Source organism: Pelodiscus sinensis, chromosome 6 (genome assembly GCF_049634645.1).
Source record: "Pelodiscus sinensis isolate JC-2024 chromosome 6, ASM4963464v1, whole genome shotgun sequence".
NCBI classification, from domain to species: domain Eukaryota; kingdom Metazoa; phylum Chordata; order Testudines; family Trionychidae; genus Pelodiscus; species Pelodiscus sinensis.
Window position 1 is genome coordinate 22,109,436 of NC_134716.1, and position 25,253 is coordinate 22,134,688.

The following is a 25,253-nucleotide window of genomic DNA, read 5'->3' on the forward strand; positions in this document are numbered from 1 at the left end:
ATAGAAATTGAATTTTTTAGTGCATCATACAATTTATAAATGTTTTATAAATTGACAAAATCATCTGCTGAATCAAAGACAGATGCTACTTAAACACCATATTTTTGGCACATTAAAATATCAGGAATATCATTTAAAAAACCACACAATAAATATGAAGGAAAAACGCTCCATAATAATGGAACTTCCAGCTAAAATGGAAAGTATTGTTCCTTTAAATATTCAGCAATATTACCTACCTAACAAAAATCAACAGAAAGGAGAGAGTCCAAAATAAAAATAAATAAAATAAAGTTATTCTAGTGTGCAAAATCAATGTTAACTACACTGCAAGTTGTGTCTAACATATCACCTTATAATACATTGACTACTTCATTACTTTTCAGATCTCCAACTATTTTGCATGTTCCCTAATGTATACCCAACTATCTCTTACTTAGCATCATTAAATCTTCGTGCTTAAAATGAATTCAGATTAATTCAATAGATGTCAAATAGCACAGTAAGTTGAACAATAAGAAACCTGACTGGCAAAACTATAGTCAAGTTTTTTTCACTATTTCTGCTATAATGTAATACAGTGATCATAACATCTTTCCATTCACTGCTCCAGTTCTCCTTCTCTGTTTTGTTAAAAGGGATCTTTACTAACACTATTGTTTGTAGCATTAATGTGTTTACATTTTGGTACTACAGTATGTTGTTTCTATATTTTTGCTTATGGTGATTTATTTGACTCTTCCATGTTTAAAAATAATTTACAAAACATGTTAGTTATAAGCTTACTTTCAAATAGAAATTTAAAAAAAACATTTTCAAATCAACATAGTGAGAATTAGCTGTGCAGTTGCTGAGCTAAGTCCTTGCATGCCAGCTTTGCAAATTTAGGGGATATTTTCTCATCACTGGTGCCAGAAGTTTTATTATTTGTATAGTAAATTACATTTCTATACTACTTCCGTCTGAGGATTTAATGTTCTAACAACTGCTTTTCGGAATTTCTGAATACCGACAATTCCAGCTAAGTCAATAGGAACTCTGGACATTCGACACCTCTGATAGCCAGGACCCAGATATGTTGGAAAGTAGACAACTTCCATCGTGCAAATGGGAAGCTGAGGATCAGACAGGTTAAAGTTCATAAAATGTTTTATGTCTTATGCTTTCATTGTAGACCAATTCCTTTTGAAATTAAAAAAGGAAACACGTAGATAGGAAGGTTTTGAAAATTGCTACTGCATATGTAGAATATTTATCTTTCAAACATAATTTTAACTAAACATTTGATAATATTAATAATGATCCATGCCTTACATACTTTTCAAAAGGGCTTCTGAGTATATTTTGTAACTTCATATTAAGAATGTTCTGTGTAGTTTATATTCTAAATCCATAAAATGGAATGCGGAGTGTCACGAACATGCATTCATAGCATACTATCACTGTGTTTTAAGAAAAGTAGACATAGAACTCTGGTAAATATTTACAGAGCACTGAGAATATAAGCAATCTAAAGACACTTCAAGGACTGCTAAAAGTCAATACAATTTTTATCTTTCTAAATACATCCAGACACACAATTGTCCCAAAAAAAGGAAATTAAAGACTAAAACTATATTGAATTAATGTCCATCTGCAAAAGAAATAAAATATAGCATTTAAAACTAAAATGTCATACCAAATCCATTTGATTTTGTCAACCCCAAGGAATCCTGCTACACTGTTTTATGAGACAGTCTCTCAAGTTAGTACTAGCAAGCCAATGTTTCAGCATTGAGCCAAAATGTATTGCACTGCTAGGGAAGCCCTCTTATGTAAGACATAGTTTCCAAGTTCAGACCACTAGTGGATTTCAAAAATCCCATGGAATTTTTTGTAAGAATAGAAATATTGTCACTGAGGGTATGTCTAAACTACACGGCTCTGTCGACGGAGCCATGTAGATTTGTTTGTTCGGCAAAGGGAAATGAAGCCGCAATTTAAATAATCACGGCTTCATTTAAATTTAAATGGCTGCCCCGCTCTGTCAATCTGCTGTTTGTCAGCAGATCAGGGCAGTCTGGATGCTCCCCTGCCGACATGAAATCCCTTTATCGACCTCCCCGGTAAACCTCATCCTACAAGGCATAACGGGGAGGTCGATAAAGGGCTTTCAGGTCGGCGCGGGAGCGTCCAGACTAGCGCGCTGAGCCGACAAACAGCTGATCAGCTGTTTGTCGGCTCAGCGCAGCATCCATTTAAATTTAAATGAAGCCGCGATTATTTAAATCGCGGCTTCATTTCCCTTTGCCGATCAGCCTAATCTACATGGCTCCATCGATGGAGCCATGTAGTTTAGACACACCCTGAGTGTCAGAGTGCCTGCTCCTAAGTGGGAATGCCATTTTTAGCATAGTACAGGCAGTCCCCGGGTTACGTACAAGATAGGGACTGTAGGTTTGTTCTTAAGTTGAATCTGTATGTAAGTCGGAACTGGCGTCCAGATTCAGCCGCTGCTGAAACTGACCGCCAGTTCTGACTTACATACAGAATCAACTTAAGAACCCCAAGCGTCCCCAAGTCAGCTGCTGCTGAAACTGATCAGCGGCTGATTCCAGGAAGCCCGGGGCAGAGCAACTCTGCCTCGGGCTTCCTGTAGTCAGCGCTGGTCAGTTTCAGCAGCAGCTGACTTGGGGACGCCTGGGGCAGAGCAGCTGGGGTGCTGCTGGGTTGCTCCAGTAGTGCCGCTCCTCGGCGCTACTCGACCAACCCAGCAGCACCCCATCTGCTCTGCCCCAGGCGTCCTGATTCAGCCGCTGCTGAAACTGACCAGCAGCGGCTGAATCAGGACGCCTGGGGCAGAGCAGCTGGGGTGCTGCCGGGTTGGTCCAGTAGCGCACAGAGCGGCGCTGCGGGACTAACCGGCAGCGCCCCAGCTGCTCTGCCACAGGCGTCTGGAGAAAAGCCTAGTCTGCTGGGGGATGGGGCGTACTAGCTGCGCCCTCCCCACCCCAGCAGACCAGGAAGACGCGGGCGGCGGACCGAGACGCACCGCGGTCCCGCCGCCTGGGTCCTCCGCGGCTTTGCTCCCAGTCTCCCTGGTCTGCTGGGCTGTCCCGCTGCCGGCTTCCCCGAGGCTTTGCAAAGCCCGGAGGGGCTCGGGCAGCGGGGCAGCGGGGCGCGCCTGGGCTGCCTCGCTGCCCGAGCCCCCCCCCCGCGGCTTTGCAAAGCCTCGGGGAAGCCGGCAGAGGAGCAGCCCAGGCATGCCTGGGCTGCCTCGCTGCCCGAGCCCCTCCGCGGCTTTGCTCCGTGTCTTCCTGGTCTGCAGACCAGGGAGACGCAGAGAAAGCCCCTGGAGCACACGGGCGGCAGGACCACGAGGTCCCGCAGTCCGTGTCCTCCGGGGCAGCCCCGTTCGTAACTGCGGATCCGACATAAGTCGGGGACTGCCTGTAGTTCAAGGCCGAAACAACTGACCTGGGCTCTGAGACTTGGTACTGCAGATTTTTCTTTCCAGTGTAGACATACTCTTAGCCCTCTAGAGGCATGTTTTCCCCCTAGAGCCCTGTGAGAGGATGGAGAGAAAGTTCCAAAGCCTCAGAGGGGTTTAATAACACATACTCTTGTGAGAATTTTGAAAAGTTAAGGGAGAAGAGGAGAACAACACTGTTGGGAAGCAGTCTGACCTCTCACCCCAGACTTCAGAGGTAGGGTGTTTTAGGTAAGAGAGGATTCAGACTTTAGATAAGATATATGCATATAAACTGCTTTATTGTTTTAAAAAAAATCCTCCTGTCTTGTTCCTGTGCTCCTATTGTTAAGATTAAACAACATTTTGTTTTTTAAAGGCTGTTTTGGGTAAATGTATTCACTGCAGGTCACAGCTCCCAATGGGAAGAACTGCAGATAAATGAATCCAGTTAAACCTGAGGAGTAATCACAGTTGGTACATAGGGTACTGTAGCCTTGGGCCCAATTTAAGAGTGGGAGTATGGCATGATTTTTCCCGGGAGAGGTGAAAGCTCAAGAGACGCACTCAGAAGAGACCATCAGAGGGACAATTGTGCAGCTAGTCCTGACCTATGAGAGGTGTGACTATTATGGACAGCCTCTACTAGCTGGTGATAATGTGAAAATAGAACACAGAGAAGTCAAAGTTCTTAATCCAGTGGTCACCAACCAGTAGATTGGGATTTACTGACGGGATCCTGACTGGTATGGCAAAGAGGCTATCAAGTGCCAGCACTTCAGCTGCTCCTCCCCACACTGCTGTGCTTCTCCTGCCCTTTGCCTTGGAGCTGTCCCCTAAGGAGCCTCCTGCTTGCTGTGTAGGAGATGGAGAGGAGGGTGCTGATGTCCCCTTTTCCCACTCTGTATCCTATCTTCACAGAGCAGAGAGAAGGCACAACAGGACTTGGGATGGAGTTTGCTGGTTGCGTTTGGGAGTGGTGCAGGGTCAGGACAGGGGTGAGCCTGCCTTAGCTCCACTGCACCACCACACAGGAGCCACCTGAGGTAAGCAGGGCCCAACTGGAGCCCACATCCCCAAATCCCACCCCAGTCATGAACCCCTCCTGCATTCCAAGCCCCTGCCCTCGCCCTGAGCACCCCTACATCCAAACGCCCTCCCAGAGCCTGCACCTAGAACCCCTCTGGCAACCTAATGGCCTGCCCCAAGCTCAGTTCAGAGCCCCTCTCAGATGCCAAGTCCCTTAATCTAAAACCAGAGCCTGCACCCCAACCCTCTGCCTCAGCCTGGTGAAAGTGAGGGAGGATGGAGTGAGCAGGGGGCAGGGCGTCAAAGAAAGGGTACAAAGGAGGCAGGGTAAGGGTATTTGGGTATGAGGTAAATCTTGGATTAAGTTTAAATTCAAAAAGTGATCTCACGCTTTAAAAGGCTGGCGACCACTGTCTTAATTTCTGCCTCTTAATGCAGGGTCTTCAAACGTTCAGTAGTTGTATTTGCCACAAAAGCTGCCATGCTTAGGCACAATGGATGATTTAAACACCAAAGTTTCAGCTTTACATTTGAAATTCCTTGCTATTATCAGTTAAAGTCAAACATTTAGAATTGTTTGAACACAATTTATATTGCTTTAAAGGAAGGTCTGCTAAGCCTTTTCCCTCTTTCTTCAGATTGATCTAATTAAAACCCTTGATAAACTTTATGGACTCTAATATTTCTGGCTGAGTGACTGAAACCAAGAGGGTGCGCCTCAAGGCAGCAAGGCAACAATGATAAGCAGCAGGTTAGCCACTAATTTCTCAACCAGGGTAGATTGTGAAAGTGTGATGTTCAGATATCCAGGAAACTGTTCAGGAGAGAATAGGATAAATCAAGTTTAATAACTCTGCTCCTAATTGTTCCCCCAATGCTCAACTCTAATTACTTGGAGAACTCTCCTGACTGTCACCTGATATTAAGTTGTTGGAGGCTGAGTGTGGAACAGTGAGATAATCAATAAACATTTAGTTGGGAGAAGAATGAAGATCCTGTTAAGCAGTGGGAACCTGCAGCACCCAAAGCCCTTCTGCTCATGAGAAAACCTATGGGACAGCCATAGTGATTGCAAAGCAATAATCCAAAGCACTGTTTCTAGGACTTGAGGCCTTTAGGCAACAGTACATTTGAGAAAAAAAGGTTAACACGGTCACCCTAATTACAGCCCACTTTCACATATTTCATATATAAGCTAAGACAAGCCAATTAGGTAGAAAGGAAGATAAGGGAAGTTTTATTTGTATACTAATTAAACCCCTGATGAAATTAAAGGAAAAACATACAGCTCTGTAATTGTGTCTGAGAAAGGTCACTTCAGGTTCAGTTATCAGAAAAGCACAGCCTTGAGATATTTCATTTAATCCACGCTATAGCCCTTATTTTGTTCCCTGGGTCTTAATGTTTACATAAATAAGAAAATTTCCAAGACTGATAGAGCATTTATCTTGAAATGTTGCTGTGGACTATTCCAATTTTTAGAAAGTTAAAGCTAAATATGATAAAAAGAAAGTAAGATTAAAAAAAATCCCACTATGGCTGCACATAGTTTTACAAAGATGCTGAGTTTTCAGTTTCAAGAACAAAGGATTTTAAACCAACTTTTAAAATCTGAACTCCATTTTGTTTACATTTGATAAGCAGTCATTTGATCTAATTAGTTTAGATGTTTAGGTATTCTTATGCTCATTCACCACACAATCATGTTCATTCATCTGTGGCCCACAAAAAATCTCATACATAAGCTGAGTTCCCATCAGATTCCTTAGAGGAAGTACTTGAATGTAGCTGTTTTTTCCCCTAAGCTGAGCGTGAACAGTAATTTGCTGGTGGAAACAGCAAACTAACTAATAGCAAAGGAGGAAAATCTCTGGGGCAGCAGCACGTAGGCTGACTTAGAAGATCCATGCATAATTTTGTTTCTACACAGCTTATGTTCTTTGTAGTTAGTAAACTTTTTTTTATTAAGATGACAGGAACAGAAATTGAAGTTTAATTCTGCTGCCCTACATTTGGGAAAACACTTTATTCAACATGATTACTGCACAGCCCTCAAAGCCTTAGCCTTAGCTACTCGGCTATTGAATCACTTTCTGTCACTTTCTGAATTTAATTATTCATACAAAGAACAGGAGAATGTGAGAGAGGCCCAGAACAGCCAATAGCCTGGTGACACTCTGGGATATAGAAGATCCCATGTTCTAGTCCTATTCTGAACCCAGGTGACTCTCCTAACCATATGCCAGTGCCTTTATTGGTGTGGGTCTCCCATTTTTTTCATAAAAACTTTGACTACTTTGTCTGCCAGATGAGGTAAGAAGGCTCCAGTGTGAGATTTTCTTAGATGAGACAGGCAGCTCTTTCATCCTTTTTGCCAATGTTACAAAGAATTGCGCAGACTTACAGAAGGGCTTAGTTCTCTCAATACAAAAGGCGAGGGCGTACCTAGTATGCAATGTAGAAAGCTGACTTTCCTCAGCAGTCTTGTGAAATTTTGGAAAGACAACAAGAAGAAAAATGGCCTGGTTGTTGTGGAATTGCAACACCACCTTAGGTAAAAAAAGATTGGATAGATGCACAGCTGGACCTTGTCTTTGAAGAACACCATACAAGGGAGTTCTGATGTTACAGCTTTGATCTTGGAAACCCTACTGGTGACCTTCCATGAAAGAAGCGGTATGGAGCATGATGTTAAGAGGAGGCCCTGAGAATGTGTTTAAGTCCCATAGGGGACTGGATCATAAATTGAAGTTAAGGGTTTTTCCAGCCCCTTGCAAAACCCGTACCATCATCTCCTGGAAGAACACTGATCTGCCTTGCTCTGTAGAGTGAAAGGCCAAGTGAAACTTAACAGATGAGAGAACCAGGCCTTGATATTTTAGGTGCATAGACTGCAGAGAAAACCGGGATGGAAAGAGATTCTGTTCAGAGACCCAACATGTGAAATATTTCCATTTGGACAAACAGATAGCCCTGGTGCAAGGCTTATATCTAGGGACTTATCTACCCTGTTCCAAGCAGACCAGCTCTTCAAGTTTCAGCAACATAGCAGCCATGCTGTCAGGTTTAGGTGAAGCAAAGGCTGTGGCTTTGTGAAATCAAGTCAGGGCGGGTGACAGTACGAGTGCAGCTGACACTGAGAGGTTCAGAAGCAGCTGACATGGCCACGCTGGAACTATCAGAAAAACCTTTATCTTGTACTTTTGGTTCAGAAGATCCTCTTGAAATATCAAAAGGGGATTGGTGGGAAGGCATAAGTAGACATTTAGGCTACGCCTACACTGCAAGCCTCTTTCGAAAGAGGTTTTTTTAGAAAGATACTTTCAAAAAAGCCTCTTTCGAAAAAGAGCATCTAGACTACAACCAGTACTTTCGAAAAAGCAAGCCACTTTTTCGAAAGAGAGCACCCATGCAGTCTGGTTGCTCTCTTTCGAAAAAGCAGTTTGCATTACATAGCGCCTTTTTTCAAAAGAGCACTTTCGAAAAAAGGTGCTCTTCCTCATAAGACAAGGTTTTCTGCGGTAGAAAAAACTGCCACATTCTTTCGATTTACTTTCAAAAGAACGCCGCAGCAGTCTAGATGCAGGGGAAGTTTTTTTGAAAAGGCCACTTTTTTTGAAAAAAGCCCTGCAGTCTAGACACACCGTTAGATATTTTGCTCACCATAGGAGAAAGGCATCAGACAGAGAGCCCACACAGTGAACAGAATAATGGATGGCTTTTCTTGTTCTATCTGATGGCAAACACCTGAGAGACCCCAACTTCTGGATGATAACACTGACAACCTCTGGGTAAAAAGACCACACATAGCTCCACCTTGATTGTTGGCTGATGTAAAACATGAGGGCCATGTTGTCTATGAGGATTTTGACTACACTGCCTGCCAGAGGAGAGAAGATTGTGCATACGAGGCAGATTGCCCTGAGCTCGTTGACCCTTGTGCGCAGATCCACATCTTCTAGTGACCATAAACCCTGGGACTTGACCTCCTCAAAGTGAGCACTCCAACCATGAGCCACGGGTCTCAAACCAAGTTGGCTAATGCAGGTTCCTTGACCTCCTAACTCTGGAACAGGACTCCTTCTAGAATGGTCTTCAGATTGCTCCACCACCAAAGGGAGGTAATATGGTCCCCGGAATGCTAAGAACCTTTTCCAGGTGATATTCAACTGGGAGAAAACTGAGGCCAGCCATAACTGGAGAAGCAGCATACAAAGACTAGTACGGTGCACTATATATATGCACACCATGTGCCCTAAAAGGACAAGACATACCCTGCTGTCATCATGGGGCATCTGGAGACCTCATCAATGAGGGATGTCAGAATTCCAAACCATTCCATTGGCAGGAATGCTCTGACTGCTGTGAATTCAAACATCCTCTCTAATGAATTCTATCCTTTGCACTGGAACTAATGTGGATTTTTTGTCATTCACCAACACACCAAGGTGTGGCATGTGGCCAGCAGGAGCATCTGCATCTGAGACTTGGAGCGCCCATTTAGCAGCCAGTCATCAAGGCACAGATAGATCTGGATACCCCAACATCTGAGGTAAGCAGCCACCACTGACGTGTATTTGTTGGACACCCTGGATGTGGTTGATAGACCAAAGAGGGGGATCACAAATAGGTAGAGTTTGAGACCTACCATAAACTGTAGAAAATCTCTGTGAACCTCGAAGATAGCTAGATGAAAGTACAGGTCATAGACCAAGGGCGGCATAACAGTCTCCCAGATCCAGGGAGGGAACAATGGAAGTCAGGGAGACCAGACAGTGGTTCAAGTCTCACAGTCCCAAATGAGAATGAGCCTACTTTGAGGATAAGAAAATAGGAAGAATAGAACCCCTTACTCTTGTAGTCTGTGGGAACAGCTTCCACCACTCCCATCATTAGGAGCACCTGCACCTCCTGCTCAAGCAGATGCTTCTGAGAGGGGTCCTGAAGAGGGGTGGGGAAGGTAGGTAGGAAGAAGGTGTAGAAAGTAACTGCAGTGTGTAAACCTGGGTAAATGACACTTAGGACCCAAAAGTCAGATGTAATCCATGCCCACACAGGGAGGAACAGGACAGGTGGCTGGAAAATATTGGGAGGGATGGATCCAAAGACTCAACTGCCCCTTTTTTTGGCTGTCTTGGAGATAGGAAGCAAGGAAGTTGAGGTTTGCCACTATGTATTAGTGATTCTGGCCACCCCAAAATGTATTGGCAGTGCTACCTTCACTGGTGCCACAGAGAGAAGAACATTGACGGGCTCCTCCAGATCCTCTCCCTTCAAGTAGATGATCCTTCTCAGCAGCTTCTGATGGATGCAGGGTGGGGCCCAGTGAGAGCCTCATTGGGTGAGCATGAGGAAGATGCTCCAGCATTGGTTTCTCAACTGGGTCCATCTGTCCCAGGATATTCTCTCCTTCACCCTGAGGAGCTAATAAGGTCCCTACACTTGAGACATACCTGATGGTTTGAGAGAGGGAAGTGACTGGTCTCTCCGAGGCCCCAGCTATCAAGTAGGCCTCTTGGGAGTAGACAGCTGAACAAACCTCCATGAGTACCACAGGTTTCATCATGCCAGCCATTACAGTTGAGTTCAATGCACGAGTTGCAGTGCCATTGGTATGTAAGGTCCTGATGATATCGATGGTTCTGCCAATGTCTGGGAGACTGACAGGGCTGGGAGGTTGACCTGCCGCTGACACAACCCAGAGTAGCTGTGCCTTGATCAGAGTCTAGCATTGGAGACCTCAACCCCTGTGCAGGACAGCTACCACAGGACCCACTGTGATCAGTGGATCTCTGACGGCCAGTATCCAGCTATCTGCGCCTCACAGTATGCAAATAGTAAGGGTGTTTGGGCCCTTCATGACAGGCAGGCCAAAACAAAAAGGTAGATGGATCTGGCATTGAGACTGATATACCATCCTCAGGCATCCCTTTAAGAGATTTGCCTGGCCCTACTGGGATATATATGTGAGCCCGCCTGGGAAGATGAGGTAGAAAGGTTAGTGTCACCTAGAAACTTTCCCTTTTCTCTTGTAGGACTCCTGCCTGGGAAGTTCAGTGAACCAGGGGGGCTGCTGGCCCTTGAATTAGCTGCATCTGGAGCTGCCTGAGGGAGGTCCTGGTCACCACTTTGCCATTCTTTATGATAGTTGTGAACTCCTGCCTTGACTCCTGCAACAGGGAATCCTGAAATTTAGACAAGTCCCATACATTAAATCATACTTCCTAGATAGAAGACCCTGCTGATTGGAGATACACAACTGGAGACTGTCCATCCAATAAATCTTGCATACAAACAGGTCTGGTCCCTTGGCCTCTATTTCTGGGGGGTTGCATTTGATTGCTCTGTCTGATCCTCTTATTCACTGCCCACACCCTTGGGCAGTGCACGTGTGCAAGTAAAGGTACTCAAACCCACTGTCTGGGACACAGTACTTTTCCATCCTCACCGCCTCATTAACACACAGGGCCACTCTGGAGGGAACTGCTGCAGCCAGAATGCCAATTAAGCTGTGTGCAGGCCCTTTGAGAGCCTCGACTTCCAGTCCCAAGTTTGTGGTGACCGTTTTCAAGAGCTCTGTTGCCTTCTCTTCCTCTGCCTGTGCCACATCCATTGGGACCATTGCTTGGACATCAGCACCAGAATTGGTATCAGATTCGTGGTCTGGTGCCAGATGGGACTCCACCAAGTATGAGCAATGGGAAGGAAGGCCATGTACTGCAGGAAATCACAATGAGTCCAATACTGCCATCAGTAGGCATGCTCCAACACCAAAGTCTGGTGTGTATACTAGGCATTGATAGGCCTTAGGTGGAGTGCAGGATTCCCCTTTGCACTCCAAAGAAGATTCTTGCCTTGAAAACCATGAGTTGTAATATATACTTCTGCCTCCAGGTGGCACCAGAGAACTGGGGGCTTGCGACAGGCCAGAAATCACTGTATGGAAGATTTGCACATTGATGGTGGCGCAGTGGAGTTCACCACTCCTTATTACCTTCTATACCAGTTGCCTTGACTAGCAGGGAACCTTGAGGATTGGGAGGGACCTCAGGTCCTCTGTCACCTAGAAAGCCTCTGCAATCCAAGGGTCAATGGGTACATTGTCACGCAGCAGTTCACAGGAGTTGGAAGTAGGTTCCAGTCTGCACTCAGTGCTCTAAATGAAGCCAACAGCGTCAATCAACAGTGGCTCTAAGCAGGATGAGTGACCTCACAACGCTGGTCACTCCCTGCTTTTCCCCTCTTCAGCACTACAAATGCCCTCTCACTGCACTGTATCTTATGCTTCATCCTTGGCAGTAGACATGAAGAATGGTGCCAGGAACAGTAGAGTTTCAGTGGAGCATTTCACATAGAAGCTGTTGAGCTCAGCACCAAAACTGGTCTGAGAGCTGCCTTTATGAAGGAGGAAGGAACAATCAGTTGCACAAGTGACTACACAGGAAGGGGTACTGTGGAAAGGGACCTAGGGCTCATAGTAGACCACAAGCTAAATATGAGTCAACAGCGTAATACTGTAGCCAAAAAAAAACCACATCTGGGATGCATTAGGAAGAGTGTTGTAAGCAGGACATGAAAAGAAAATGTTTTGCTCTACTCCCCTCTCATTAGGCCTCAGCTGGAGTAGTGTGTCTAGTTCTGGGCATCACATTTCAGGAAAGATGTGGACAGACTGGAAAAAGTTCAGAAAAGAGCAATGAAAGCGATAAAAGGTTTAACAAATGTAACCTATAATGAAAACTTATAAAAACTGGACTTGTGCAGTCACAGACACAGGAACTATGGATGGAAGGGGTGCTGCAGTACCCCATGGCTCCTAGCCTAGTGCCTGGGGTCTTAGCTACTGCCCCACATGCTGCCGGCTCTGCTGCAGGCCCTGCACACAGGGGTCTCGGATGCCACTCTGTGCGCCAGGGGCTCTGCTGCCAGCCCTGCACCCTGGATCCCAGCCAAGCACACTGGGGCTTTGCTGGCTAGGAGGGAGGGGGAAGAGGTTGGACAGGGATAAGGAGTTGGATTTCAGCAACCCCACTCGTAAAAATGTTCTTGTGCCAATATGCAGTTGTAACAAGACATGTTCGGGGGATCGGGGGGGGGCACTACAAAGAGTATCTCATTCAGTATGAACTGCTTAGAGACAGGGCTGTCACGGCCCTAAACTGGAGATCTTTTATTTACAAGGTACCCCAAACCAGTCAGAAAGAGAGCTTGAGTTCCACCACATTGGCTGGCAAGAAGCTATATAAGTAATTCACCCAAACACTCCAGTTCCAATATCCCCACCAACAGTGCTCCTTACAGGACTGAATGATTATGAAAACCAATACCCCCCAATTATAGATTCTTCTGATCCCAAAGGATCAATCACATTTCCAGCTCAATATGTATACTTCAGATCTAACCAAAAAAATTGTATTGTTGCCACTCCTTTACTATCTAAAAACCAAACATTTATTTATAAAAAAAAAGAATATACTGGAGGTGACAGATGTAGATTGACACCTTCCAAGACCAACTGACAGTTAAGAACTTCTACAGGTTGGAGCTCCCTGGTCTGGCACTCCTGGGACCTACCCAGTCCCAGATGATGGATTTTGCTGGAACAGGGAGGTCATTTCTGGCCCCCTTGTAACCAGTCCCCTCCAGCCCTGGCCTCACTAGTGGCCTCCCAGCCGGCTTCCCCCTCTCTCTGCTCCTGGCTGCCCTACCAGGGAGCCCCATCACCTCCATGTGCACTGGTCTCCAGCTGCCGTGCCAGGCAGCCCTGCCATCTCTGTATATGCCAGGCTCCAGCTGCCGTGCCAGGCAGCCCTGCCGTTCCATTCCTGCTGCCACGCCAGGCAGCCCTGCGGCCTCTGAGCACCAGGCTCCTTTTGCCCTACTGGGCAGCCCCACCACTGCACGTGGGGCTCCCACTGCCCTGCGTCACGCTCATGATGCTTTGCCAGCCTGTCCAGCTCCCAGGCACTAGCTCTCCACCAGGACTCTCTGGTCCTGGAACATCCGTGGTCCAGTTACTAGACCAGAAAGTGCCGGTTAAAAGAGTTTCAACCTGTTTTCAAACAATATGCTGACCAAACCTCCTGTTGATGTGTCTCAGCAGCAAACATCTGAAATCCAGTATAGAGCCAATATTCATAATTTCATATACAAAACGGATACATGCACACAAATGGCATAATTATAACCAGTAAACCATAAGCTTTTCATATAGACACATCAATTGGCACACTTTGTACAGGATTTATTGCGGTTATAGAATAGTGGTTGCAACAGTGATCTATTTGCAACAGTCCTATTTTAGTCCTAGTTTTGAGAAAAAGAGTATTCTGAGAAGTCTTCAAACATGTTAAGGGCTGTTATAAAGAGGACTGGATCAGTTTGTTCTCCAGATCAGCCAAAGGTAGGATAAGAAGTACAAACTTAATCTGAAGCAAGGAAGATTTATGTTAGATATGAGGAAACACTTTCTAACTACAGGGACAGTTAAGAACTGGAATAGGTTACCAAGAGAGGTTGTGGAATCCCCATCATTGGAGGTTTTTTATGAATAGATTAGACAAACATCTGTCAGGGATGATCTCGTCTATTTGGTCCTGACTCTTCTACATTTCTAAAACGAACTTAATTTCCTGAGTCTTAACCTACTTCCCAGCAGGAAATCTAATCTGATTAAAGTAACAGCAAAATGTTTGCACTATGCCCCTGCTTAATTAGCAAAAATTGTTAAACTCAAATGAGTTAGCTTTACGTGGTTGAAAAACATTGTAAATGTTACTTAAGACACAGGCTACCATATTTACAAACAACTTAGCTGGCAGTAATTTAGGGCTGAAAAGGGTTTTTCCAGCAATGCTGAGCTAACTCAATTAAAGAATATATGTTTTTGACTATCAAAAATAGCCTTACTGCATGAGACTTTAGCCCCACAGTGTTATAAATCATGAGTAAGCAGTATGCCTACAAATTGTTCTGAAAAATCATTTTATTATTCAAAAAGTAGCGTGTGAAATACACACGTCTATAGTACCCTAAAAGCTATTTCTTTTTGCTAAATAGATAATAGTAGGACAATATTCACAAAATAAGAAAAAAATTGGAATATTAAATACTAATGAGCAATAATACCACAGTAAAATAAACTACTCAAAGTTGGTCTGAAGCTTGGGACCTCTACCTTGCAGCAGGGAATGGGGGTTTCAAGCTTCAGCCTCATGGGCTACACCTGCTAGGGCTCAGGACTTCAGAAGTGGGACTGAAGCTCTAGCCCTGGCAGGTGTTTCCTAGCTCTCGAATTTCTGAAGATTATCGTATGTGGCTTGGAAAATCAGTAGGTTTGGCCATCACATATTATGCCACCCACATCTTACATATTGAATATCTGCAGAGGGAAAATACTCATACATATTTTTATTTCCTCTTTGTGCTCTTTAAACCAAAAACATCATCTGATGTGCTTTGTACTGTAAAATTTCAGCTGCTCTGTTTCTACGCAGATTAACGCTATTCCCATATTTAAGTTAAGACTGGATAATGTAATCTTTTCAGTACAAAGTGCAAATGCAGTAAAACAAAAATGTATTGATTTAAGAAGCAATGTTCAACTCATCCTGCAGAAGAATTTTCAGACACATATTACATCCTAGCATTCTACAGGAAGAGCCAAAAGTTGTAAAAGCATATCGTCTGGACTTCTCCCTTTCCTTTTGGGTATGCTTTGTGGCATATTAAGTGTCAACATAAAATACAATTCATAGTGAGCACATGTTCTGAGCATAACATTACTGGGTCCTGAAGCAGACATGTTAAAATCACCAAATCAATGAATTACTGCAACTATTATGCTGAAGGTGTAAGATTAGTGCTTAAATATGTTTCTTCTACTAGTACAAGGTAAATTGGTATTAAATACATTGGGATTTTATCTGATTTCTAGAGATGCTAACTCAACAATAGCAATAACACATCATATAAAACATTAAGCAGATGGTGACTGTGCTGAGGCCATAAAACCAGTGATTCCACCAATAATTCACAATTAACTAAAAGCTACTAGCAAAGGAACCTACATATGTGTTTAATTGATTTTGGCAAGTGCACGAGTGCTCAGTTTTCTCAATATAAAATATTTGGCAAATTTAGAACACAGCCCAGACTGCACTAGCAGCAAGGTTCCCCCACTGAGAGTTCAGTTGAGATCACTGAAAGCTGGGTGGAACCTCAAGAGACCAATTCGCAGAGGTCACAGTGGCAGGTGGCAGCAGAAGGTGACAGCGCAGGGCCATAGGCAACAGAGCGATGGAGTAAACGGTGGCACAATGAACAACAGTGGCCAGAGCAAACAGTGAGCAGCTGGAGGAACAAGCAAGGTGCCTTCTTGCCCCACACCTGGGAGATGTAGTCACTTGAAAGCACCTCTGAACTCTGAGTCTCCACTGACCAAGGACAACACCGGTGAGTGGGGTGAGGTGGAGGGGAAAATGAGGGGCACGTTAAATAAACATTTGTTTGTTGGACTTTATTTTAGTGACTTTGCTCCAGAATGCTAGATTTGTGACTGGGAATGGAAACTTAAATAAATGTGTTTCCTAGTAGGCCAAGATTTTTAAAATGCATTATTTGCCAAGGTTGTTATCTCACATTGTTGCCATCTTGAAAGGTCATTATGTTGGAGAGTTTCTGTACTAAACATTTTTATTATTATAATTAATTTTTACATAAGAATGGTCATACTGGGTCAGACCAGTGGTCCATATAGCCCGGTATCTTGTCTTCCAACGGTGATCAAGGCCAGGTGCCTCAGATGGAATGAACAGAACAGGTAATCAAGTGATCCATCTTCTGTTACCCATTCCCAGCTTCTGGCAACAGGCTAGGGACACTCAGAGCATGGTATTTCATCCCTCTCCATCCTGCCTAATAGCCACTGATGGACCTATTCTCCAGGGATTTATCTAGTTCTTTTTTTAATCCTGTTATAGTTTTGGTCTTCACAGCATTCCCCAGCAAAGAGTTCCATGGGTTGACTTTATGTTGTGTGAAGAAGTACTTTATTTTGTTTTTTTAAAACTTGCTGACTATTAATTTCATTGGGTGACTGCTAGTTCTTGTGTTATGTGAAGGATTAAATAACATTTCCTTATTCACCTTCTTCACACCAGTCAAGATTGTATACACCCCCTTGCCTAATTCCCCCTTATTCATCTCTTTTCTAAACTGAAAATTCCCAGTCATTTTAATCTCTCCTCCTGTTTCATACCTCTAATCATTTTAGTTGCCCATCTCTGTACCTTTTCCAATTCCAATATATCTTTTTTGGGATGGGGTGACCAGATCTGCACACAGTATTCAAGGTGTGCATGTACCATGGATTTATATATAGGCAATATGATATTTTCTGTTATGTGTTTTGGTGTATTTTGCATTATCCTTATGTTAAATTTGCATTATCCTAACAAAACATTTAATTTATTCATATCTCTTTTATACGTTGCAGGTCAAAGTGAAAATGAAAAGACAAAAAACAATACAACAATTTTTCCACTCAAAGGCCTCAAAAACTAACCAACATGAAGAATACCTCAAGAACCAAGAATATATCAACTTGTCATCTGAAGGGTCAAGTGGTGTATCTACATCCGACCAGCCTAAAGCACAAATACAGCTACCTACTGAAGAAACAGTGTCACCAAAACCTAAAGGCAGTTCCCAATGTTTGTCGATCAAAGTGTTCCCATTTATTGAAGATACAAAAGATGGCTACTGGTGCATCTCTTACAAAAATGCTTCTGAAGACGAAAAGCTTTCCAATGCTATAACTGGTAAAAGAGGAGGAGCAGGAGATACCACACACTACAAACTGGAGGCCAATGTTAAGTGCATTGTCACTTGTTCATCCTGAAGTTAAACACTGGTTCCAAACAAGACCAGCAAATGCTCACTATCTTTCTGCAAGAAACTCAACTGACTAGAAGCATGCGGTGCAATAGTGAAAGACTCAACAGTTGAAAAAGTGAAGAACTCTCTCACCACATTCAAAAAATTTGCATACATGGCTGATGAATGCACCGATGCAAATGGGCATCACATATTAAGTCATTGTGTATGTTATCTTGATGTCAGCGGTAGGCCAGTAGATGCATTTCTAGATGTTCAAGTTATAGAAAACACATTAGCTGCATTTGAGACACCCACATCTTAGAAGAGTTAAATGCTTGTCAATTGGACCCCAAACAGATGGTTGCTTGTGCATTTGATGGAGCTGCAAACTTCTCTGGAAGACATGGTGGAGTACAAGCTGTGATCAGAGAAAAGTGTAACCCTAATCTCTCATATACATACTGCAGAGGCCATCTACTCCACCTAGCACTAGTACGAGCTGCAGAATCTTCAAAAGACATTAAAAAAAGCTATAAATTTAATGTCTTCATTATATTCTTTTTTCAGCAAGAGTCCAAAAAAACTGAATATCTTGGAAAATATAGAAGATACACTGGGATGAAGTTCAAATTAGTCCAACCTGGGAAAACTCACTGGTTTTCTCATGAGTGATCCTTGGCTGTTGTCTTAAAATTACTCCAGCCGTTACTGGCTTTGGAAAGTATCTACCAAGATGGGATGGATCTAAGTAGTAAGGCTGGTGGATTACTTTTGCTACTACAGTCAGAGAAGACTATTGCCATTCACTCTCTCATAAATGTACTGTTGAAATCATTTGGGTCATTAAACAATGCCATCCGGGCATCTGCTACAACAGTAGTAGATCTTTGTCCAGCAATAGAAGCTACATTTGGATCAATCAAAGAGCTATCCATTGAAAAAGTACTGGAAGAAGCAAAGATTTCAGTCTAGAAGTTGACTAATGAAGGCATTTATATTGAATCCTTAAGTGAAGAGGATAAGAAGTGTTTGTTAAGACAACTGAAAAAGTACACAGACTTGATTCTTAAAAATCTACAACAGCAACTTCTTGATTCTACTCAACCTCTATGTAGCGTTTACAGATGCCTGTCCTATAAAACACAGACAGTTGAGTGGTGTGAGGCACTACCAGCCATGGGGCTGCCATGTGCTCAGAACAGACTAGAGAATTTGAACACAGAGTGGAATATCATTTGATGAATGAATGAAGATTTGACTTCAACTTCTTTTTTGTCATCACTAGTGGCTCGACCGGATCTTTGTGCTATGTTTCCTGGGATGAAAGAAGTAGGAATTCATCTCTTGCTACTCCCAGTTACAACAGCTACAGTTGAACATTCTTTTTCATCATTGAATAGAATTTTGTGTTCTGAAAGAAGTCACCTTCTGCCTGATCATGTGAATGAACTAATAAGCAGGGCTCGACAAATAATGTAATCTACTCACCCTGGCGAGTACAACCCGGAAGAGCCGGTGCTGAGCAATCTGCGCATGCGCAGAACGATCTGCACATGCGCAGAGCACAGAACCGCACGGTTGGCGAGCAGGGCTCGCCGCTGCTTGGCGAGCCCTGCTAATGAGCATATCAACTGAAGGAATGGAAGTACAGGACACACGAGAAGCCACTGAAGATGAATGCATTGCATTTGAGAAGTTCATTAACAGAGTTGTGCAAAATTATAACAAGAAACCAAGAAGGATGTAGATGTAGTGCTTCGTAGAAGGTTTGAGTAGCCAACTTCAATTTGTGTGATTTTAAAACGAGTTAAATCTAATAAAATGGTCATGAAACATTTTTCAGTTTTTACTGTGGTGTCATACAGCTCACCTTTACCCTCACAATCTCACCCCTCATCGGCCCTGACACCACCCCACCCACCGTAAATTCTAACCCCACCCCCCATTTCAATTCCTGGGGAAAACACGGTCTACAAGTAAGGAAAGAAAAGTTACAAACAAAGCTGATTACAGATGCAAACATTTTGCTTAGTTGAGCAAGGTCAAATAGCGGTAGGATGGAGTTTTTCCTCTTACTTCATGCCAATGAGATATGAATTACAAATTCCATTGGAACAGCCACTTCAGTGTTGTTTTATCTATGGGTTTCACAACCATACGATAAAAAAAATCTTTATATACTTAATCTTCACACAAAAGAAAAGGGAGATCATTGGAAAAGTTGATTAAGGTGAAAAAGAAAGACACCCTCAGGATACATACTATAAGCAGCATTTCTTGGTTTAAAAAAACAAAACAAAAAAAACCCAAAAAACTACTAAGTATAAGGGACCAGGAGCACCAGAAAAGTCCTATGCATTGGTATTGACAGTACTAGAAAAAATGGGGTTTAGAACATTAAAAAAAAAAAATCACATGCAGTTTTATAGGTCTATTGATTCCCTCTGTACATCTCAAGGTAACATAGTTACTTTGTAGTTGATTCAATAATATAACAATAATCTCTTAGGACTCTGGATTTAACAAAAAGCCTTCCTGTATTTTTGAATGAAAACTTAAAGATCGTCTAAAGCTTTAAATGAACTGGGATAAATGGTATGCACGTATATGTGCTAAACAACTAGGCATTATACTTCTGCAATAATCCCATTTTTCTTCCAAAGTACATGTCAATAAATCTTTCCCACTGCACTATAAATTCCAAGGTCATGGATGGAGGTGTTTATTAGTATAATTACAATGTAGCAATAATACATTAAGCCTTCACTTCTAGATATTTTTTTTAAGATCCTAGCAGCAGCAGTAGCAGATTAAGCAAGCATCAAGTATAATTTTGGTAATTTCAAAAAAGACCATAAAATACTCATTGCTTTCATGCCATCTATTTGTCAAAGTGTTGTTATTCTTTTACAATTTGTTTGTATTTAATCTTTGAAAATAAGCCAACATATTTATTTAACAGTAGAGTGCAGTGAACAAAAATCTGCAAGCATTCTTCGAACAGGTAAGTAATATCACCCTATTTTAAAGATGACAAAACCAGAATGCTTTAGAGGTTTGTGTCAAACATTAAGGGTACGTCTAGACTGCACGGCTCTTTTGAAAGACGCTTTTTCGAAAGAAACTTTCGAAAAAGCGTCTTTCGAAAAAGTGTCTAGACTACATTATGCAGATCGGAAAATCGATCCGCTTTTTTGAAAAAGAGCATCCTGACTGCTGGACGCTCTTTCGAAAGAAAAAGCCACCCAGACCTGCTTCTGTCCCTGTTTGTAGAAATAATAAACACCAGGGTTTGTCTGAAAAGAATAACTTCTGTTTTATTGTTATAAATATCAATAACTGAAAATGTATAACTGTTGCAAACATAAAAAAGCTTTTGTTTATTGTACATAGTTTTTCCTCAAAGTATACTTTCTCCATCAAAAATAAACATTTTCTTAAATACCAAACATTGTGTTTAATTGGGGTTAGGGGGGTGCTTGAAACCTGGAGGGGGGAAGGGGACTTGATACCTGGAGGGGGAAGGGGATCAGGTTGGACGGTTCTTATCTGTTCCTAGTCTCCTGCTGGCGCCTCATGTTCGGGGTCCACCATGGCCTTGGGATCAGGTGGGGCGACTGTCTGTTGGCTGGACGACAGAGGGTAGGGGCACTTGGGTCTGGGAGAGAAGAGGGCCAGGGGGAGAGAGGAGCTGGAGGACTGGGGGAGAGGGAGGTACAAGGGGGGAAAGGGATGGTGCTGTGGAAGGGGGGTTTGGTGGGGCGGGGTCATGGGGTGCTGGAGGAGCAGGACCAGGCACAGGAGCAGGCAAGCCACAGACCTCCCTGAGAGTGGCACACAGGGACGTGCGCTGCTGGACAAGCTCCTCCATCAGCCGATCATGCCACCGAGCCTCTGCCTCTGTCGTCTCTTGCAGGATGGTATTGAGCTCCTGCACGGCTGCCACATGCTGCCTCAGGATGTCTGCATAGACACGCCTGTGTCTGCGGCTCCCATGTCCCCGAGATAGAGGTGGGGCTAGGGTGCTACGGCCCTCTTGCACAGCTGGTCCAGCTGTGGAGGAAAAGAGGAAGACATAATCAGTCATGTGTGCAACAGCTGTCCAAAAGGGCATAGAATCATAGAATAATAGGACTGGAAGGGACCTCGAGAGGTCATCAAGTCCAGCCCCCCGCCCTCAAGGCAGGACCAAGCTCCGTCTACACCATCCCTGACAGATGTCTATCTAACCTGTTCTTAAATATCTCCAGAGAGGGAGATTCCACCACCTCCCTTGGCAATTTATTCCAATATTTGACCACCCTGACAGTTAGGAATTTTTTCCTAATGTCCAATCTAAACCGCCCCTGCTGCACTTTAAGCCCATTACTCCTTGTCCTGTCCTCAGAAACCAAGAGGAACAAATTTTCTCCTTCCTCCTTGTGACACCCTTTTAGATATTTGAAAACCGCTATCATGTCCCCCCTTAATCTTCTTTTTTCCAAACTAGACAAGCCCAGTTCATGAAGCCTGGCTTCATAGGTCATGTTCTCTAGACCTTTAATCATTCTTGTCGCTCTTCTCTGTACCCTTTCCAATTTCTCCACATCTTTCTTGAAATGTGGCGCCCAGAACTGGACACAGTACTCCAGCTGAGGCCTAACTAGTGCAGAGTAGAGCAGCAGAATGACTTCACGAGTTTTGCTTACAACACACCTGTTGATACAACCTAGAATCATATTTGCTTTTTTTGCAACAGCATCACACTGTTGACTCATATTCAACTTGTGGTCCACTATGACCCCTAGATCCCTTTCTGCCATGCTCCTTCCTAGACAGTCGCTTCCCATCTTGTATGTATGGAACTGATTGTTCCTTCCTAAGTGGAGCACTTTGCATTTCTCTTTATTAAACCTCATCCTGTTTACCTCTGACCATTTCTCTAACTTGCTAAGGTCATTTTGAATTATGTCCCTATCCTCCAAAGAAGTCGCAACCCCACCCAGTTTGGTATCATCTGCAAACTTAATAAGCGTACTCTCTATCCCAATATCTACATCATTGATGAAGATATTGAACAGTATGGGTCCCAAAACAGACCCTTGAGGAACTCCACTTGTTATCCCTTTCCAGCAGGATTTAGAACTGTTAACAACAACTCTCTGACTACGGTTATCCAGCCAATTATGCACCCACCTTATCGTGGCCCTATCTAAGTTATATTTGCCTAGTTTATCAATAAGAATATCATGCAAGACTGTATCAAATGCCTTACTAAAGTCTAGATATATGACATCCACCGCTTCTCCCTTATCCACAAGGCTCATGGCATGTGGCTCAAGGCATGACCTCTCCTTCAAACAGGGAACTCAGACATTCTGAAGGTAACATCATGTGTGACCTGGGCATCAGCCTGAGCATCACAGGGGTCCCGAAGTGCCAATGGGACCTCACACTGACAACTCACCTGGGTGTGTTCCGGACATGGTTTATGCCACCATGTGGCGCACCCCCATGTGTCACACATGCACAGCCAGCTGTATGATGTCCATGGAGTGCATTACAGGTTTCCTTTATGCATCACCCACTGTGCACCCACCTCCCCCACCCTGTGTGTTACACAACTTCACTGCACTCACCTGCTGCTTTGTCTCCAGCATCAGATGACACCTGGGAGGCTTCTGGGGTCTGGGTGACGGGATCCAGAGTGAGGGTCACCGTCTCCTCACTGTCCTCCTCCGGCACCATCTCCCCGTCTCCAGACTCCACGGACTGCTCTAGGTCCTGCTCTGGCGCATCCACTACAGGGTCCCCCAAGCCAGACTGGATAAGACGCAGTGGTGTGCGTGCTTCCCCACTACCAAGGATCTGGGCCAGCTCCAAATAATAGGGGCAGGAGTGGGGGGCTGCCCCAGAACCGGAGCTCTCCTCCCTGGCCTTTACATAGCCCTGGAGCAGCTCTTTCACTTTAGAGCACACCTGGTCCTGGGTGCAGGGATGGTGCCCTCTCTTGGCCAGGGCCTCTGCCATGCGACCAAAAATGTCCGCATTTCACTGGCTGGTGTTCAGGGCTTGTAAATCCTCCTCCTCTGACCAGAGCTCAAGAAGGGTCTTAAGCTCTGGCTCAGACCATGCCAATGCCCGGCGTTTGGAACCCCTGGTTGGGTCCTCAGAAGGCTGTCAAGAAGGGCCAGGAGGGTCTTGCGGCTGGGACATGGCTGCACTGGAACAGTCGTGTGCTTTGGTTGATTTGCTGTCACAACTGGCTATGATGAGGGTGAATGTCCCTTTAAAAGATGGCTGCAGACAGGAACCAGAGAGATGCAAGGCATGCCCCAGATTGTCCACCAGGGCTTCTTCCCTGGAGGCCCTTATTTTCGAAAAAAGTGGCTCCCTCCGTCCACACACACTTTTTTCGAAGGATATCCGTTGATCATTCTTCCTCGTGAAATGAGGAGTACCACTATTGAAAGAAAGCTGCGTTCTTTTGATTTAATTTCAAAAAAACGCGGCTGTAGTCTAGACACAGATGAAGCTTTTTTTAAAAAAAGGCTACTTTTTTCGAAAAAACCCTGCAGTCTAGACTCAGCCTAACTGATACAACAAGAAGTGCAACACAGTTCTGACTTCTGACATCTTACATAGCTTTATTAAGCTATGCTGGGCTAAAACTGAATCCTAAACTGTTGACTCTCATGTTGCTTTTTCTTTACTTCTTACTTGTTTTTATAAATTTAGATGTAATTTCAATTGAAGTTTCCCTTTTATGGGTTTTACTATTTTAAGAAATGAACTTGGTAGTGGCTTGTCTAGAAAGGGCATGAGTAGTATTCTTACTCTTAGCCAATAAAATAATTATTTGTAGCATGCAGAAGAAAAAAAATACAAATTGGATATCTGCCTGGGAATTTGGGTACTATTTTACTTAATGTGAAAAAAAGTGAAGGCATTCATAATACTTTAAACTTTGCTAGCATTTCAGACTGCACTGTTAGCAAATTATTATTATGGGATTAATTTACAAAACTAAACATAATAAGAATTACAGAAGAATTAAAAACTACAATTGCAAGTGATGCTAAAATACTAAATGCAATTCTGTGATGCAAATTTGTATTATTTGTAAACAAAGTCTGGGAATTAAAACCTATTGAATGTAAACAAAGTCCTTCATTTAAACCAAACAGTAATTAATACAGTATTTCATAACCCAATATTTTTTTCTGCTTTTTCTCTTATTGTGTTCATTGCTTACATAGGTCCAGAAGGGCTCAGATGAAAGCGTACTCAAGAAAAACGTTTAGTACTTGATTTGCTAGGGAGACACACCCTTCATCAATATCTATGGCAGGGGTGAGGAACCTTTTCTGCATCGGGGGCTGCTGACCCACAGAAAAATCAGTCAGGGGTTGCACACAGGTGAGAAGCAAAGTGAGAAGCCCCTGACTGAGAAGGAGAAAGACACTCCGCACATTTCCTTTGCACACCAGAGCTTAGGGGGCCCCAGGCTAGTAGATTTTGAGTGTTCCAGCCCCATGGGTCGGTGGCAGGGGGACTGGAGTGCCAGCACAGGCTCCCCAAGGCGAGGGGGATCCCTGAGTCTTGGGGGACCAGATTCAAGCAAGCTGGGGGCCGCATCTGTCCCCCGGGTCTGAGGTTCCTCACCTCTGATCTATGGTGTGACTATTATCTTTTAAAGGCCACATGATACCCTCTAACCCTGCAAGTAACGCCCATTGGTATCAAGAAGAAGTGAAGAAAATACATGGCCATGAAAATTTGACAATAAAGGAACTTAAGTGAGGGAGAAAAGCAGGAGCAGCCTGTGGCTATAGGCGGACTTGGCCGCTGCCCGGGGCACCTGATGATGACATCACGGGGGCACCTAGGGTGCCCACCAATGACATCAGTCCATTGA

The 25,253-nt window shown here is 43.8% G+C and overlaps 1 protein-coding gene across 7 annotated transcripts in view; it reads right to left on the reverse strand.

The window, feature by feature from the left end:
• The window catches only part of CCDC171 (coiled-coil domain containing 171), a 230,259-nt gene that overhangs the window by 88,518 nt on the left and 116,488 nt on the right, over positions 1-25,253 (reverse strand). The window lies entirely within an intron of this gene.